Genomic DNA, 20,780 nt, shown 5'->3' on the forward strand with positions numbered 1-20,780 from the left:
GTATAATTATATCAGTTTCCAACTGTTTCCAGGAAGGTATTGCTGGGGACTCTACCTGGGTTCACAGTGTTACTGTTTTAGTATCAAACTATATCCAGTAATTTACTGCTGGCAAATAAGCCATAGTCCATGGCTTATTTGATGAGACTGCATTAAATTCAGTTGGGAGCCAGGTATTTTCTTTTAGATATTCAGGCTGAAATTTTGTTCAAGGATTTCTTCACCTTGATTCCAACGTGTGACTTTATCAGATACAGAATGTGTCCAGAGATTCACTGCTGGAAATTTGGCAATAGTCCACAGCATGACTGGATCAGTTTCAGACTGTCTCCAGGATGTTAATCCTTGAAATTCAGACTTTGTCGAGGTGGTGACTATATCTGCTAACATCTTGGTCCAATAGTTTACTGTTGGAGTTTCAGTCTGGCTCCACAGTGGGACTGTGTGAGTCTCAGATTGTGTCCAGGAATTTAATTACTGAGACTCTCCCTGCATCCATGCTGTTAATATAGTAGTTTCATTTTGTACCCAGGGGTTTATTATACCATTGTCTTTCTGAATCCAGGGTCTCAGAGTGTCATCTTCAGCTTGGGTCCATGATCTAACTTTATCGCTTTCAACCTCACTCCAGTGTCTAAATGCATAAGCTTCATGACGTATGCAGTCTCTCGACTTATCTGGCACAGGTTGGTTCCAAAACCTCACGATTTCAGTTTCAGACTGTATTCAGTGGTGATCTGTCAGAGTTACTGGTTCTCTCCACTGTGTGAGTGTCTCTGCTTGAGACTTGAAACAAAAGTTTGATGATACCAGCTTCAGTGTGATTCCAGGGTCTGCATCTATCACCTTCAGATTGGGGCTCAGGTACCACTGTTCCCATTCCAGTTTCAGCCCAGTACTTAACTAGATCTGTTTCTGGTTGGGGCCAGTGTTTTTCTTTCCATTCTTCAGTCTGGGTTCTGGTCCTCAATATTTTAAATTTAATATTTAAATTGAATCCAGGGTCTCATTCTTTCAGTTTCAGTTTGTAACGATGGTTTTATTGCATCAGCTTTCAGGCGACTCAAGAGTTTTCCTGATTGCATTTCTGGCTGGGTCTAGGTTTAGACTATGGCTGTTTCAAGCTGATTCCAAGGTCTGATCATGTCAATGTTAGAGTGAATTAAGGGCTTAATTATGTTCATAATAGGATGTATTAAGATCCATGTCTGCATCAGTGGTTTGAGTGTAATAACCTCATGTTTATTCAATGTACTAAATCATCCATTTGATTTGAGGGCCTGATCATACTGGTTTTATGTTGTGTCCAAGACCTAATATTGTCACCTTTTGACTTAGCACATGAATGTGGAGTATGCAGTATAGAAGAAATCCAGAACTAAGTTGACTCGGGTTCAGTGAGAGTCCAGTATTTATCTGTCCTTTCTATAGTTTCTTGGGATCCAAATACATTCAGAACTGGCTGACACCATGATTCAAAGATATGTGTTACAATAGGATAGTGAGATCATTCTTCACGAAGGTGAATGAGCCCATAGTTCAATTTTATTAATTATGAAAGGTATGGGTGAAATCTAGTTGTAAGCTACTGGTTTAACACCAGAGTTAACTCTAGGAGCTACAGAATACATTTGGTTTCTAATATACACTTCACTGAATCTGCATCACTGTCCCTGTTTTATAAGACACAAATTGTTTCCAAGTTTCAACTTCCGGAGTAATTTCTAGTCAATGTCTAGCTACAAGTTGTCTATGAGATGGAACATTAGTAGACTGAACTTGAGATTGACCAGTATCTGTCTTAGAAGGAACTTGAGATCCACCTATGCCATTTAAAAAGAGAAACCAGGATCCACCAGCATTAACTGATGGTAGAGTATGAAGCCTAATTATACTAGATAATGTATTAATCCAGGATCTTACTGAATCAGTCACAGTTTGATATTTATAACTCATTGCATTTTTCTGTGGATGATTCCGGGGTATAGGTATAATAGCTGTTTGGGAGTTCTGGGGTCCAGAAAAAAAAAGAAACATAGAGAAGTGTCAATTTCTGGGGTACCCCAGGGTTCAGATGTATCAGGATGATCCCATGGTTTGGCAACAGGAGAAATCCTGGATTGTACCATTGGGAATTTGCTAGCTGAAGAGAGGTGAGCACTTTGAAAGTGTAATAGCCTATTGGCATAAAAAAGGTCTCTATTATTTGAACTAAAAAACATTGAATGAGGATTCCAGTGCTTTTTGTTCACTGGGGAAGTGCTTAATCTTCTTCTCCATGTTAGTACTGAAAATCCATGGAAGACCAAAGTGGCAGAAACTGTGTTAGAGCTAAGTGTGTTTTGTGGACTATCTTCTACTCCAGGAGGAAAACTGCAGAGTAGAGAAAAAATAGGACCCAGTGGTTTCCGGGATGCCTTGATATAAGTAAGCCATCTCATCTGAGATACGTATGAAGCTGTCCTGATGACAAGAATAGGGTCATAACAGGCCTCTGAGGTATTGCTGAGCAGGCCTACAAATCCCCAGTGACTGCCAAAGAGGCAAAGAACAGGACTACCTTGCTATACCTGAATGGGTGGAAACAAAGATAATCATATATATTAGAAATACATGTAGATATAAAGCATACATCTATTAAAATATAATATAATATAATACATAAGTTACATATATATGCAACACATATATATTAATCATAAAATACACAGATACATATATTTTATATGTTATGAATACTTAAATTATAAGATATCAAATTATAAGTATAAATTATACTTTTCTATGACATATAAATTTCATATTACTTAATGGACAGTAATAAATATTACATGGTACATACTTCAACATTTCCATATAACACTTAGGCATAAATAATTCTAACTCTGGTTAAAAGGGTAAAATCAAATACTAGAGGGAAATTAGAGGAAAATTCTAAACAATAAAAAATCACCTACATAATCAACATGATTATCTGAATTATTATTTATGCCCTGAGTCAAGAACTTTTAGGCAAAGCACAAATTATACAGTCATATGAAATGACTGTTTGTATCATCTCCTCTGCCATTAGGTTTGTTGAAGCCATTATCATTCGTTTAGTCTCTCTGCTTGATTCTGTTACCCATTTGTAGCTTACATTTTGTTTTCCCCATAGTGAGAATTATGCTCAGAGTAAAAGCACTTATTCTGAAACTGACTACATAACTGGAAGTACAACACTCCTCAGCAAATACAAGATAACAGAAATCATAAAAAACAGTCTCTCAGGCCACAGTACAATCAAATTAGAACTCAGGATTTAAAAACTCACTCAAAACTGAACAACTACATGGAAACTGACCAACTTGCTCCTGAATGACTCCTGGGTAAATAACGAAATTAAGGCAGAAATAAAGATGTTCTTTGAGACCAGCGAGAACAAAGACACAACATACCAGAATCTCTGGGAAACATTTAAAGCGATGTGTAGAGGGAAATTTATAGCACCTAATGTCCACAACAGAAGGTAAGAAGGAGCTAAAATCAACACGCTAACATCAAAACTAAAAGAACTAGAGAACAAGAAAAGCAAAAGCAAACAAATTCAAAAGCTAACAGAAGACAAGAAATAACTAAGATCAGAGCACAACAGAAGATGATAGAGACACAAAAACCCTTCAAAAAGTCAATAAATCCAGGAGCTGGTTTTTTTGGAAAAGATTGACAAAATAGATAAACCACTAGCCAGACTAATAAAGAAGAAAAGAGAGAAGAATCGAATAGACACAACAAAAAATAATAAAGGGGATACCACCACTGATCCCACAGAAATACAAACTAACATCAGAGAAAACTATAAATACCTCTACACAAATAAACTAGAAAATCTAGAAGAAATGGATAAATTCCTGGAGGCACACATCCTCCCAAGTCATATCCCTAAATAGAACAATGACAACTTCTGAAATTAACACAGTAATTAATAGCCTACCAACCAAAAAAAAAAAAAAAAAAAAAAAGGAAGAAGGAAAAGAAAAGAAAAAGAAAAAAAGAAAAATTCAAGCCAAGATCAGTGATGAACATGGATGCAAAAATCCTCAGTGAAATACTGGCTAACCAAATCCAGCAGCACATCAAAAAATGTATCCACCACAATCATGTCGGTTTCATACCTGGGATGCCAGGCTTATTTGACATATGCAAATCAATAAATATAATCCATCACGATAAACAGAACCAATGACAAAACACATGTGATTATCTCAATAGATCCAGAAAAGCCCTTCGACAGAATTCAACACCCCATCATGACAAAAACTCTCAATAAACTACATATTGATGGAATGTATTTCAAAATAATAAAAGTTACTTATGACACACCCACAGCCAATATCATACTGAATTGCAGAACCTGGAAGCTTCTCCTTTGAAAACCTGCACAGGACAAGGATGCCCTCTCTTTCTCCACCCCTATTCACCATAGTATTAGAACTTATGACTAGGGCAATCAGGCAAGAGAAAGAAATAAAGGGTATCAAACAGGAAAAGAGGAGGTCAAATTGCCTCTTTTTGCAGATTACAAGATTGTATATTTACAAAATCCCACTGTCTCAGCTCAAAATCTCCTTACACTGATAAGAAACTTCAGGAAAGTCTCACGATACAAAATTGATGTGCAAAAATCACAAGCATTCCTATACACCAACAGCAAACAGAGAGCTAAATCATGAGTGAACTCACATACACAGTTGCTACAAAGAGAATAAAATACATAGGAATTCAACTTGCAAGGGATGTGAAGGACCTCTTCAAGGAGAACTACAAACCACTGCTCAAGGAAATAAGAGAGGACACAAATAAAGGGAAAAACATTCCATGCTCATTATAGGAACAATCAATATAGTGAAAATGGCCATAGTGCCCAAAGTAATTTATAGGTTCAATGCTATCCCCATCAAGCTACTGTTCAATTTCTTCACAAAATTGTTAAAAACTGTTTTAAATTTCATATGGAACCAAAAAAGACCCTGCATAGCCAAGACAATCCTAAGCAAAAAGAACAAAGCTGGAGGCATCATGCTAACTGATTTCAAACTATAATACAAGGCTACGGTAACCAAAACGGCATGGTACTGGTATCAAAACAGATATATAGAACAATGAAACAGAATAGAGGCCTCAGAAATAACACCGCACCTCTACAACCATCTGATCTTTGACAAACCTGAAAAAAACAAGCAATGGGGAAATGATTCCCTATTTAATAAATAGTATTGGGAAAAATGGCTAGCTATATGCATAAAACTGAAATTGGACCCCTTCCTTACTTATACAAAAATTAACTCAAGATGAATTAAAGACTTAAACATAAGACCTAAAACCATAAAAACCCTAGAAGAAAACTTAGACAATACCATTTAGGACATAGGCATAAGCAAACACCTCATGTCTAAAACATCAAAAGCAACGGCAACAAAAGCAAAAATTGACAAATGGAATCTAAGCAAACTAAAGAGCTTCTAACAGCAAAATAAATGATCATTAGAGTGAACAGGCAACCTACAGAATGGGAGAACATTTTTGCAATCAATCTATCTGACAAAGGCCCAATATCCACAATCTACAAAGAACTTAAACAAATTTACAAGAAAAAAAAAATAAGCCAACCCATCAAAAAGTGAGAGAAGGATATGAACAGACACTTCTCAAAACAAGACATTCATGCAGCTAATAAACACAGGAAAAAAAGCTCATCATCACTGGTCATTATAGAAATGCAAATTAAAATCACAGTGAGATACCATCTCATGCCAGTTAGAATGGCGATCATTAAAAAATCAGGCAACATCAGATGCTGGAGAGGACATAGAGAAAAAGAATGCTTTTATACTGTTGATGGCAGTGTAAATTAGTTCAACCATCGTGGAGTACAGGCTGGTGATTCCTTAAGAATCTAAAACTAGAAATACCATTTGACCCAGCAATTTCATTACAGGTTATGTATCTAAAGGATTATAAATCATGCTACTATAAAGACACATGCACACTTATGTTTATTGAGGCATTGTTCACAATATCAAAGACTTGAAACCAACCCAAATGTCCATCAATGATAAACTGGATAAAGACAATGTGACACATATACACCATGGAATTATAAGCAGACATAAAAAAGTATGAGTTCATGTCCTTTGCAGGGACATGGGTGAATCTGGAAAGCATCATTCTCAACAAACTAACACATAGTATCAACAAACTAACACATTCTCAACAAACTAACACATTGTATACTTTTGTAACAAAATTGCACGTTCTGCACATGTACCCCAGAGATTAAAGTATATGAAAATGAAGTACATATAGACATATACTATACCTGTATTCAAATATATATAATGCATAAATTTCATCTATATGCAATACATATATAAAAATTATAAAATATACAAATATATATTGTTTATTTAGGAATACTTACGTTTAAAAATTAGTTATATAGCTTATATAGTTTATACATATATTTAATTATAAGATATTAACTGAAAAGTAAAAATTATACTTTCTATCACATGTAAATTCCATATTACTTGATGGACAGTAAGAAATATTACATGGTACATACTTCATGTGTTCCATATAACATTTAGGCATAAATAATTGTGACTCTGGTAAAGAGTGAAATAAAATACTAGAGGGAGTTTAGAGGCAAGTTCTAAAGGATAAAAAATCACCTACATACTCAACATCATTATCTGAATATTACTTATACCCTCAACCAAGTAACTTTAAGAAAAGCACAACTTATACAGTCACATGAAATGACTGCATGTATCATCTCCTCTGCCATTACGTTTGTTGAAGCATCATCATTTGTTTGGTCTCTCTGCTTGATTCTGATACTCACTTGCAGCTTACAGTTTGTCCCCCCAGTAGCCAGAATTATACTCAGAATAAAACCAAAACAATTTGTCTTTGATCTCACTTAACCTTTTTCCTTTGTTCATCTTGCATCATACATGATGGGAGTATGACTGCTTGCTTAATTCTAGTATCAGAATTATTTCAATAGTTATTTTCTCTGCCTGGAATTATTTTCCTCCAAATATCTTCCTAGGTTCCTTCCTGAAGTGTTTAGTCTTTGCTCAAGTAAAACATCTTTAAAGGCATGGGATTTCAAAAATGTTTTTTACATCTTCCTATCACCTAATTAACTATGAACTATAGGTGATGTACAAATATTTGTAAAATGTGCTTGGGTTAAATGTGCCAATGTTATTGATACTTAATACTTAATACTTAATGTTATTGATACTTAATACTTTGAGTCTTTAGATGGAAAAACAATAAAAATAGAACAAGTCAAGAAACCGTCTTTTCAAAGTGGTGGTAGACAGAGTTCACCACTGTCTTCAAGGAACAGAAGCCCTTTACGAAGTCTGAGATCTGCAAGAGGAAGCAGTGGACGAACAAGAGGGTGGCTTCCCTCATATGAAGGACACTTGGGTAATGTTTTAAAATATAAAGATAGAACCATAGGACTGAAAGAAAATAAGTCTGAAGACATCAAAGTTTCTTAATTTTATTTATTTCCTTTATGAACAGAAAATTAACTTGCTGATAAAATTATTTCTAAGTACTAAAGGTGTATTTTAAGAATGATTGAATGAATATCTAAAAATAGTTTTAAAATTGTAATAAGTTTGCCTTGAAAAAACACAAATTTCAAACTGAATTGAGCTTATGAATGCTGACTGCCTGTACACAATAGGTCTTCCGTAGAACGGATTTATATCCACTATAGTTTAGAGTTTTCTACTTTGGGGCCCAGAACTTCATATCAGTTGTATTATCAAAATATGATAGAATATTTAAAACTTTCCAACAGTAAAAAGTAACTCAGTACTTAAGATTGATTTTGCAATATTTGTTTTGTGTGTGTGTGTGTGTGTGTGTGTATACATGTGCTAACATCTATGCAAATCTATTACCTCATAATTTTGATAGAGAGTTTGTACCTTGGCCTGCCACAAAGCATTTTCAATTTAAGAAATGTAGAACTTTAATTTCTGAAGAGTCTGTAACTCTAAAAAGGTCTAAGAACCATCGCTTCACACATATGTATGAAGTATCTGCAGCCTGTCAAACACTTGCTATTTCCTGCTTTTTAAAATTTATTGCCATTCCAGAGTGTGTGTGAAAAATGGTATCTCATTTTGGATTACAAATGCATTTTCTGAATCACTGATAATGAATATCTTTTCAATGTGCTTTTTGGGTATTTGCCTATTTTATTTGGAGAAGTATCTATGTAGATATGTGGCCTTTTAATTGTGTTTAAGTTGTAATTTACTTATGTTTTGGATACTAGAAGTTGAAAAGATAAAATTTCTTGCTTAAACTTATGCCCACAGAAATCATACAAGTTCCTGAGAAACCAGGGATTATGCTCCACCATCTAGAGACTATGCATACTGTGATTACGGTAATTCTAATTGGGATGAACATTCCACTAGAGGATATAGGTAGTATAACTTTTTATGGATTTGTCAAACTGATTTCTTAAATTATTCATTCCAACTAACATTGTATCAGGGTTCCAATTCATACACATCTCCTCAAACGATTGCTATTTCCTGCTTTCTGTTATTCTAGTTGGGATGAACATTCCTCTAGAGGGTGTAAGTACTAAAATGTTATCTGGATTTATCTAATAGATTTCTTAAATTGTTCATTCTGACATTAAGAAAACTTTTTATTTTTTTTCCACATTAGTGATCGTGTTGGCTGTGGTGAGACCCACGGTAGAGATCATTCTGAAGGTCCAAGTGGAAGTTCTTACAGAGATGCATTTCAGGGATATGGTGAGGGTCCAAGATGGATTTGTAAATTATAGAATTGTATTTAATAGAACAGAACATTATAAAGGACAAATATAACATGTTTAAATATTGAGTATTCTTAGCAGTATAAAACATATGAATTCTATGAAGGTGAGAACTTCAGTTCATGTTCAGAAAATGTCATTCAACATGTACTTTAGAATTAAACTTGTTAAGCCTCAAAATACTACTCTTATACACTTCTTACAAATAAAACCTTCTGACTATTACAGGATTAATTAATATCCTGTCAACAAAGGTAGAGGAAAGCAGATATTTACAAATAGCATTTTAACATATTCATGCTTTAGTGATAGCAGTAAAAATGTTTAAATGTAGTCCAACATATTATTTTATCAACCCTGCAGAGACCTCTCATGGTACACCACTTGCATGAGGATCTCGGATGTCTTATGGTAGAAGCAGCCGCCATGATTATAACAATACACAAGATAGATATGGTAGAAGTTGAGAGAGTTACATAAGGAGCTGTGGTCATTTTTATTCCTGTGGCAGAAAAGACCTTAAAAGGAATCTACCTTCTCCGGATAGGGTGACACCCTGTTCCTCTTCAAGCATATGGTAGTTAAAGTTATGTGGCATCTACAGGGATGGTGGGGAAAGTTGATCTGAGAAAGGAGACTGAAGCAGATATTAAAGCAAGTATTCAAAATAATAATTATTGCATATCAAACTTTGTTTGCAAATCTAAAATTGACATGTTGTTTCTGCATTGTTACCTGCGTCTTACTAAAAGAAACATGTTGGTTTTGTGGAGAGAGGTAGATACTAACTGCCTCTATTAAGGTTTTGAGGTACTCAAAGGAAAATGATTTTTTTCAAAGTCATTTCATACTTGTTAATGCTATTTGAAAATTATCTGTTTAGATGTTGTATTTACATTAAAATTTTCAGAATAAAATTTTACATGTAATGCAAAATGCCTGATGTTATTGCTTAGCAGCATAAGCTTAAAAGCAAATTCAGTAGGATAGTAAATTGTGTTGTTTGTTGGACATTTTCCTTTGTTTCTTTCAACATAAATAGATACAAAATTAGGCATATGTTATATCTCCCTTGCAAGCTGCACAAGTTTTCTAATTATGCTGTTTCTCTTTAAAAACTTACAAGCTTAAAATGTTTGAGAAGTCTTCAGAAAGACTACAAAACTGTCTCCTCACCATAAAACATTTATTTCTTAGAGGAATAGTACAAGTGAAAGGAAATAATTAGATGTGGTTGATACTAAAGTTTAAGACATCTGGAACATTCTAATTGAAGCATTCTGTGACTGAAGGGGGATAATGGTAATGAAATTTTTCTTTTTACCTAAATCAAAAAAGTGAACCAGCTAAGTTTCTCAAGTGCATAGCATAATGAAATTAAATGTTCCTAGTTTAAATAGGGGAAAGTAAGTGTTTTGCCTTGGGCAGTACTCGTGTTAATTTTTTCTTGAAAGTTGTGACAATGGTTATCGTAAGTAATGATTTAGTAATAAGTTCTTAAAAATAGAAATAATTTAGAATGGTTGGGATTTTATCAATTTTTTTTTTGAGATGGAGTCTAGCTTTGTCGTCCAAACTGGGGAACAGTGACTCCATATTGGCTTACTGCAACTCCATATTGGCTTCTGGGTCCAAGCTATTCTCCTGCCTCAGCATCCTGAGTAACTGGTGTTAGAGATATGCGCACCACAGCTGGCTCCTTTTTTTTTTTTTTTTTTTTTTTGTATTTTTAGTACAGACAGCATTTCATCATGTTTGCCAGGCTGTTCTTAAAATCCTGATCCCTCTCCTTGTACTCCGAAAGTGCTAAGATTACAGGCATGAGCCACTGCTCTCAGCCTATCAGATTTAATTGACGATATGAATGGAAATGCTTTAAACCTCACACTTTTGGGAAAGTGAAGTGTATAAAACACAAACAACAGCATAAAGTTACAGATGGGATTGCTTAAAGGTTTAATAAATCATTGAATGATAAAAATAAAAAGATTTGGACCTAAATAACTAAATCAATTAATTTTCCTGATTATACAACCTAAAGAAATGAAATACATGAAGTTCCAGAAGTTTTACAGTCTATAAATCTTACAATTAAGAGACTAATCTACAAGGAGGAAGTATTTTCTTGAGAAAATTTTGACAAGATCATCGCTTTTTATAGGGTAAGTGTGCAAATAATTGTAAAGGGAGAAGTTACCAACTTTGATTTTCAGGTGAGTTATTCATGTTATGAAATTGTGTTTTCATTCACCTGTAACACAGGATTGTGAGGATGAAGTGGAAAGATAAAACTCCCTAATCTTGTGTATCTTACTGTCCAGGTGTGATAGCTCAGGTCTTTAATTCCAACACTAGGGGAGGCCAAGGTTTGCACATCACTTTAGGTCAAGTGTTGAAAACCAGGCTGGCCAACACCATGAAACCCAAGTCTACCAAAAATGCAAAAATTAGACAGGTGTGGTGGTGCCTGCTCGTAGTATGTTACAGTTAAATGGGAGGCTCAGGCAGGAGAATCATTTGAACCTGGGAACCTGAGGCTGCAGTGAGTTGATATTGCACCATGCACTTTAGCCTGGGTGACACAGCAAGACTCTAACTCAAAAATAATTATATAAATCAACAAATATATAAATAATAAATAGGGTATCATTCAGTTCAAGAACTTATCACTTATTTTTTCTTTTTCAGAGACCGAGTCTCACTCTGTTGTCCAACCTGGACTGCAGTGGCACCATCGTAGTTCACTGCAGCCTTGAACTCCTGGGTTCATTTGTGTGACCCTTCCATTTCAGCCTCCCAAGTAGCTGGAATTACAGACACACACCACTGTACCCAACTTTTGTGTTTGTGTGTGTGTGGTAGGGACAATGCTTTGGATATATTGTTCAGGCTGGTCTCAAACTTCCAGGCTTAAGTGATCCTCCTTCCTTGGCCTCCCAAACTGTTGTGATTATACCTGTGAGACACTGAGTCTGGAATATCATCTCTTGGTATGAGTGACATTACACCCGCGCTCTATTAATTCTTTTGAGATATACAATAAATCATTATTAAGTGTAGTCATCCTGTACTACAGAACACTAGATCTTATTCCTCCTAAGAAACTATAATTTAACCCCCCCATTCCCTCTTTGATCTCTTCCTTACCAGTACACATTGCTTGTATCAAAATATTGCATGTATGCCAAAAGTATCTAAAACTGTTATGTACAATTTTTTAAATAAGTAAAAAATTAATAAAAAGAATATCTCCAACAAGGTGATAAAATAAGAGACCCTATTCTGTTCCTCCATCCACCAATGCAACAAATAAAAAGTCACACTGACATCAATTTCTTATGCGATAAACTCAGAAACTAGTTGAAATACTCTTGCACATAGGATTATGAAAATACTCACTTAAAAAGAGGTAAGAAAAACTGAATCATGATCTTGTTCTAGAGTTTATGTCTGACACAGTGCCCTAGAATCAATAGGGAACTATTATTTCACAGCTTCTCTCAGAGGACTGAAGTATTAAACCACATATGTAATGCCACAACTGTTACAGCTGCTTCTCAATGAAATGATTCAAAACTTGCCTATCTCTGGATTCTAACACAGACTGGCATTCACAACTCTCCTAGGACCTCCAAGATAAAAGATGGATTTAAATAGATATTCAAGCACTTCCGAAACTGTTTCCTCCTGGCTTACTGGATCTCAAGCAGTCAAGAAAGATCAGCTCTCATTTTGTACCTCGAATAACTTAGATTGTATATTAAATACCTTGACTTTCCTTTTTCCTTTTTCTTTTGAGATGGAGTCTTGCTCTATTGCACAGGCTGGAGTGCAATGGCACAACCTTGGCTCACTGCGACCTCTATCTCCCAGGGCTCAGGGATTCCCCTGTCTCAGCCTCCTGCACAGCTGGGATTACAGGCACCTGCCACCATGCCAGGCTAACTTTTGTATTTTTTTGTAGAGACAAGGTTTCACCATGTTGATCAGGCTGGTCTTGAACTCCTGACCTCCGGTTGTCCACCCTTCTTAGCCTCCCAAACTGCTAGGATTACAGGTATGAGCCACCGCACCCAGCCATATCTTGACTTTTATAGCTTCATCCCAGATATCTTGCTTCTAATTCTCCTGACTTTTGAATCTGTCAGGGTCCTCTGAGAGCAGACACATAGACATTTCTCATCAGTCTTCATCATCACTCACTCTAGCAATATACTGAGCTTCTAAATTTTCCTTCCCACGGGTCAAACTACCCAACTATGGCCTTGACTTCTCAAGTTGCTGCCTAAGAGTTTGAATATTAACTTGAATATTAATATTATAATTAATAATATTAATCTCTGGAAGCTAATGAATCCCAGCATTTTGTAGTTCCAGGATTCTAAAGAGGAAAAAAGATTATTTTACAATAACTCTGCATGATTTTTAAACTTGCCTGTTGATATAGTTTGGACATTTGTCCCTCCAAGCCTCAGTTTGAAATGTGTGGTCCTCTACACTGTAAATGGCACCTGGTGGGAGGTGTTTGTTTGTGTCATGGGGCTGGATCCCACATAAATGACTTGGTGCCCTCGCCATGGTTAATAAGTGAGTTTTTCACTGTATTAGTTCCCACAGTGTAGATTACTTCCAAATACGTTGTTGAAAACAGCCTGATACCTTCTCCCTTTCTCTCTCTTGCTATCTACACATGTGATATGCCCATTTTCCTTTTACCTTCTGTCATGAGTGAAAGCCTTGTGAGGTTCTCACCAGATGCAGATGCTGACACCACACATCTTTTACAGTCTGCAGAACTGGGAGCCAATGAAAGCTCTTTTCTTTATAAATTTTTCAGTCTCATATTCTTTCATAGGAACACAAACAGACTAAGACACGTATCTCAGGCTGATAACTGGCCTATATCAGTAAGCAGTGGAGGTCAGCATTCACTATTTCCTATGTTTCATAGAGGACAAAGAGGTGGCTTTCAATGGTCCAATGAGCTCATCCTTAAATCCAACCCTTGGCTTGCTCTAACTTTCAGCTTCTCAATGGAAGAATCCCAGGCTTTTAAACTCCAACCTTAGGACCAATTTTTTTTTTTTGAGATAGAGTCTTACTCTGTCACCCAAGACCCAGGATAGAGTAATGTGGCATGATCTCAACTCACTTCCACCTCCACCAATAGGGTTAAAGAGGTATTCCTGCCTCAACCTTCCTAGCTGGTACTACAAGCACGTGACACCAGGCCTGGCCAATTTTTGCTATTGTTGTTGTTGTTATGTTTAGTAGAGTGGGGTTTCACCATGTTAGCCAGAATGGTCTCGACTTCCTGACCTCATGATATGCCCACCTTGGCCTCCCAAAGTGTCGGAGTTACAGGCATGAGCCACTGTGCTCATCCTAGACCAGTCTTTTAACTTGCCTGTTTCTAGGGTCTGATGTGACAGAATAGGCATTCTGTGATTCTGCTAATTCCCACCCTCTCTGCAAAAAAACAAAACAAAACAGAAAACTCAACTCACAACTATCCTTAGATAAGGACACTTTAGTGAATGATTCTATAACTTGGGATTGAATCTATGACACATTTTTGACTGTAGATCTGAGCATAGCCACAAACATAGGTTAATGAACAGTTTTAATTTGATCCTTTTTCTCCCACCCAATCCAGCACAGTGTTGCATACAAAAAAATTTCCCTGGACTCACAGTTTCTTCAGAGAGGAGAGAGTTGAAGGTGTACATTCAGCCTTTTCCTTTCCATTTTGCAATTTTTCACAGGTGTTATCTTTAGTCTTGCCCTTGGGGGAAACATTGGACATATCAGACAACTGGGGTCAATTAGAAATGAAGTACATGGATGGGGCTCACAGTGACCATAACAGTAATCTTACTGATGGCTATGCATTCCAGCCAGCAGAGTTACACCATCAGAGTAACTAGGCAACAGCATCATTCTGCAGCAACAACCATGGTTGATGAGTCTGCCAGGCTCAAATCACTGGCCAACTGCCAAATCCCAACCTGGCTTTTCTTTGCAAAACTTCCAGTACTGTGACCAAGAGGCAGCTTGGTGATTAACCACAGAAGGGACATGTTACCCCACCCAATTCCAGCTGCCATACTTTTTACTATCCTAGCCCTACGTGCTCCACCCATCCCCAGGCTGAAAAGCAGAGGCAATTTAGTAGTTAAGGATGAAGTTTCTTGCCCTACCTGGACCCAGTGGGCAAGTAGCTGATTAATAAGCCTTGGTACCTCGGGAAGGAAGTTCACTTCTGATATAGCTAATGGAAGTCACTGGGGTGTTAGAATCTCTAGAGCATATGGCATAATAGAGAAACAGAGAATCCCAGCCTCATCTCCAGACACTCCCACTGCTGCTGGAAAACAACTACCCTGCTTCGGAATGTGCCTATCTCAGCCAATGAATGTAGTCTATCCAGGCTCTGTCCAGCAGAAAAATGGATCTAGACTCTCCAACCTCTGTTGTCCATGGGGAAGACCCACTCTCAGCTCTGGCTCTTCCACTTTAGTCAGGGAATTATATAATCTTTGAGAAACTTTCTGGGCAATATGTAACTTTCTTAGCAGACAACAGGCTCTAAATGATCTGTTCAACAGCAGGTGTCAAGGGACCTGAATGTCAATCCCAGGTCCTCCTGCTGCAGGCAGAAAACTAGCCCATCTGTGCAGAGACCTTCCAGTAACCATCACAGCCAGAATTGTAGGCATGCCATTCTCTGTTCCACAACAGAATCTAAGTGGACCCAGTCTCAGCTCCAGCCTGTCCAATTTCAATTTCCGAAATGGAATCATTTGTAATAAGTAACTACCAGCCAAAAAAAAAAAAAAGAAAAAAAAAAGAAAAAAAAAAAAAAGCCCAAGAAACAATAGATTCAGAATGAATTCTACCAGATCTACAGAAAGCTGTCTCATATTGCATTGTGTGGATGATCCTAGTTTGTTCAACTGGTTATGTAGGTATGCTTACACACAAAGAAAGAGAGAGAGAGAGAGGAAGGAAGGAAGGAAGGAAAGAAGGAAGGAAGGAAGGAAGGAAGGAAGGAAGGAAGGAAGGAAGGAAGGAAGGAAGGAAGGAAGGGAGAGAGAAAGAAAGAAAAAAAAAGAAAGAAGGAAAGAGAAAAAAAGGAAGGAAGGAAGGAAGGAAGGAAGGAAGGAAGGAAGGAAGGAAGGAAGGAAGGAAGGGAGGAAGGGAGGGAGGGAGGGAGGAAACCACACACACATATGTTTCATGTTCACTCAAAAAAACTGCATTGGAAATGCCAAGCTGGCCTTTGGTGTCCTCTGAAGGCTCAGCAGGGAAGCACCCACTCCTTCCTGAAATTATGTTTATTTATATGGTTTACAATATATTTGTTAGTCTTTATCTCCAAACTTGAGCCTGGGTACAATGGCTCAGGTCTGTAAGTTCAGTAGTTTGGGAGGCTGATGTTTGAGGATCCTCTGAGCCCAAAAGTCTGAGACTGCAGTGATGTATGATTCAGCCTGGTGACAAAACAAGACCCTGTCTCGAAGTAAATAAATAAAAATACAACTGATAGTAATATTTTTGTTTTACAGTTTGGAAACACAAATTTCCTTGATCAAATATATGAATATTTGATAGTCACTAACACAGCACATTTGCTTGTGCATGGGAACCAATGCAGGAAAGCAGTGGGATTGGATGCTCTTTCCACTTAATGTCTGAACATGTATATACTGTGATGATAACGGGTAAGTTTGGACCGGGAAGACTTTCTGCCAGAGCCATCAAAACTGTGGAAATAAAACCCTCCACAAGTCAAGAAACGAAGCAATCTTTACTGACGACAGTAACTGTAAAATACTTGCAGATTTGATTTCATTTTTAATCTAGTGTAGATTAGGCAGCATAACACAAACTACCCTGCCCCTAGTAGTATGCAATTTGATGGCAAATGTCAATTAGATTTGGTTGTTGAAGACTACAAGAATCTTAGTTAATACCATGATTACATGAGTAATTTTCACAATATATACCACCTTATTTTAAAGTTTCAGTTAGTCCACTAGAGACTTAAATATTATTTTACACTTAGTTCCAAATTCATGTGGATAAGGGGCAAAATGGCAAGGTTTTATTTTTATTCATTTCTTTTTGGTTTCATGCCTCTCAGTCTCTCCTTCCTTCCTCTCTCCCTCCCTCCCTTGCTTCCTTCCTTCTTCCTTCTTTCCATGTTTCCTTCCATCCTTCCTTCTTTTCCTCCGTCTTCCCTCCCTCCCTCGCTCCTTCCTTCTGTCCCTCCCTTCTCCCTGTCTCTCTCTTTCTCCCTTCCTCCCTTCCTTCCTTCCTTCCTTCCTTCCTTCCTTCCTTCCTTCCTTCCTTCCTTCCTTTCTTCTTTTCTTTCTCTCTTTCTCTCTTTCTTTCTTTCTTTCTTTCTTTCTTTCTTTCTTTCTTTCTTTCTTTCTTTCTTTCTTTCTTTTCTTTCTTTCTTTTCTTTCTTTTCTTTCTTTCTTTCTTTCTTTCTTTCTTTCTTTCTCTTTCTTTCTTTCTCTTTCTTTTCTTTCCTTTCTTTTTTCTTTCTTTCTCTCTTTCTTTCCATTCCTTCCTTCCTTCCTTCCTTCCTTCCTTCCTTCCTTCCTTCCTTCCTTCCTTCCTTCCTTCCTTCCTTCCTTCCTTCCTTCCTCCTTTCTTTCTTTCTTTCTTTCTTTCTTTCTTTCTTTCTTTCTTTCTTTCTTTCTTTCTTTCTTTCTTTCTTTCTTTTTCTTTCTTTTTTTCTTTCTCTCTCTCTCTCTCTCTCTCTCTTTCCTCTATCTCTGTTTCTCGCTTTGATTTTTTTTTTTTTTTTTTTTTTTAGAAGGAATCCTTCTCTGTTGCCCAGGATGGAGTGCAGTGGCATGATCTTGGCTCACTGCAACCTCCCCATCCTGGGTTCAAGCAATTCTCCAGTCACACCCTCCCAAGTAGCTGCAACTGTAGGCATATGACATGAATCCTGGCTATTTTTTGGTGTGTATATTTTTTGTAGAGACCAGGTTTCACAATGTTTGCTTAGACTAGTCTCAAACTCCTGTCCTCAAACAGCCTCTCAAAATGCTGGGATTCCAGGCGTGAGCCACAGTGCCCACCCAGTTTTATGCATTTTTCTCCTCAGTGATCTCTCCTAACTATTTTATTATTTTATTTTATTTTATTTTTATTTCTGAGACAGAGTCTCACTTCGGTGCCCAGACTGGAATGCAGTGGTGTCATCTTACTTTACTGCAAACTCCATCACCGAGTTTCATTGGATTCTCCTGCATCAGTCTCCCCAAAAGCTGGGATAAAATCCATGAGCAACCAATCCCAGCTAGCTTCGTTATGATATTGGACATGGGATCTTGCCATGTTGGCCAGGCTTGCCTCAAACTCCCGACGTCAAGAGATCTGCCCACCTTGGCCTGCCAAACTGCTGGGAGTGCAGGTGTGAGCATCTGTGCCCTGCTTCATATCTGTTCTAAAGCTCAGTTGATAAGCAATATTGTCCTCCTGGAATGCTTTATGTTTACATAACAGCTATAGCACTATTATTTATCCCCTTCGGATAAAATATGATAACACACAAAACATACATACACTTACACAGACAAAGTCAGTGATCAAAAGATGAGTGTAGGCCAGGGCCTAAAATGAAAGATGAGTTGTGCAGTTGCCTAGAATTAAATCAGACCAGAGGATTTGACCCATATGAAACCAAGAGATTTGTGAACAGAGGCTTTCAAAAATCTCCATCAGATACATGTTAGATTATTCTCCAGCCATAGCAAGGGGACAGTAAAGATCTCTTATGTTTAGAAGAGCCTTGATGGTTTGACTTTTCCAGCGTATTAACATTCGTGACATTGGCCTTTAAAGATCTCCGCAATTACTAAAATCAGCAGACAACTCAGTTTTTCTAGGAGTCTAAAGTGCTTTTCCAAATTATCTAAAACTTAGTGGCTTATAACAATAATTACAATTTACTAACTCTCAGTCTCTGCAGTCTTCCACAGTCTCTCAGCCAAATGATTGGGTTCAGTGGCACTCAGGAGGATGAAATCCAGTGATGGCTCGGGGTAGGGACATTGGCAGGTGTCTTCTTTTCTCCCTGCTGCCATGGCTAGTATGATTCAAATAGTGGGGGCTGGACTGCTGAGATCTTCAGTCATCTCCTATTTCTTTTTCTTCTCTTTTCTTTTTTTTTTTTTTGTTTGAAATGGAGTCTTGCACTGTTTCCCAGGCTGGAGTGCAGTAGCGCAATCTTGATTCACTGCAAGTTCTGCCTCCTGGGTTCACACCATTCTCCTGCCTCAGCCTCCTGAGTAGCTGGCCTACAGGCGCCCACCACCACGCCTAGCTAATTTTTTTTTTACTTTTAGTAGAGATGGGGTTTCACTGTGCTAGCCAGGATGGTCTTGATCTCCTGATCTCGTGATCTGCCCACCTCGGCCTCCCAGAGTGCTGGGATTACAGGTGTAAACGACCGTGCCTGGCCCTCCTTCTATTTCTAAGAGTCTCTCCATGGAATGTCCCTTCTGCATAGTGTTATCAAGGTGTTAGAGTTCGTGATGTACTGGTTGGGGTCTTCTGAGGGGTTTGCCCCATGAGCAAGAGACTAAGGCAGAGCTGTGTCACTTCTTCTAACCTAGGCCAGAGGTGGCCCAGTATCCAGAAAATGCTTGCACTGTTTTCTATTCATGAGAAGCAAGTACTGTGTTCAGTCCCACCAGGAATATTTTCAAAAGGGTTTGTGGAGAATTTCAGTGTTTCAGACCAATACAGTGGCCATGCCTAATAATTACGTATTTTTTTAAGCGCTGGATAGGTTTTACCCAACGTAATAGCAGATACAGACTTTTGAGCTTAAAACCTAAATGTCATAGCTCTGAACATTTGGTTATATGTTAAAATAATTCTCAAGCAAAAATTGATTTTGAAATGAAAGCTATAAATAAATAAATGAGATAAATTCATAAATATCTGGATGAAATGCTTATAAATATGGTCAGCCTTATATAAATATGGTCAGCCTTAAAAATGTCATGAGGTCTAATGTGCCACTATTTTACTATTTCTATGGCTATCACTTGGACAGGAGACAAGGACTCAGGGCTGGGGCACCAGGAGTAACACTTCTGGCCAACACCATGTGGTGAGGACAAGGAGTCCATCCAGGTTAAGGAGAGTATCAGCATAATGTGACCTGGAGGAGAGGTATTCCTTGTAGGGTGACCAGGATCAAGGTCTCCAGCACACATTGAAATCTCCCATGCCCAGCTGTGGTGGAGTGAATCCCTCAGCTGGTGCTGGGCTTCTAGGTATATTTGGGAAGAAGCTCCCTGGGCTGGTAGGATTCCCGCATTCCTTTACCATGAGGGAAAGTGAGGCTTGTGGCCTCTGCTCTGTTTGTTGCAGCTCTTTCCCTTCCCATTATCCCACTGCTGGGTAAGGCAGCAGGATCCCAGAATGTAGAAGGGACCTGTGTTGTTGACAGTGCCTGTGGGTGGCCATGTACTAGGAGGAGAGTCCCCACTGAGCCTCCTGTGAGCTTGGAAGCTGGGAAGGAACACCTGTGGGTCAATGGCTGTTCTGGAGTCCAGGGGCCCATCTAAGAGAAGGCCGGGGGGAGTGGTAAGCCTGTGGATCTGCAATGTAGGTGGAAGAGCTGTATCTGCCATGGCTGACATCATCAGGACAAGACACCCACCAGGCGGAGAGCTGGGCTTATGCATTTTACCCCTGTCCTGAGGAGACCCTGCATGCGTGCATCTACTGGGACCAGTGATAATGGAGACTCTCCTCTGTGTCCACACATGACCATAAGCTTAGGATCTTGTATGCCTTTCTTCCTCTCCACCCAGGTGAGGTACCTTGGAGAGGATACACAGAGTGAAGCTCTTGTGTGCACACATGCAGCACTGGAACG

General features: G+C 38.0%; 1 pseudogene; it reads right to left on the bottom strand.

Moving 5' to 3' along the window:
- Positions 1-183: 183 nt before the first annotated feature.
- Positions 184-20,532, bottom strand: LOC141409572 (uncharacterized; annotated as a pseudogene).
- Positions 20,533-20,780: the final 248 nt, after the last annotated feature.

The sequence above is a fragment of the Macaca fascicularis genome, chromosome Y (genome assembly GCF_037993035.2).
Source record: "Macaca fascicularis isolate 582-1 chromosome Y, T2T-MFA8v1.1".
Taxonomy (NCBI): Eukaryota; Metazoa; Chordata; class Mammalia; order Primates; family Cercopithecidae; genus Macaca; species Macaca fascicularis.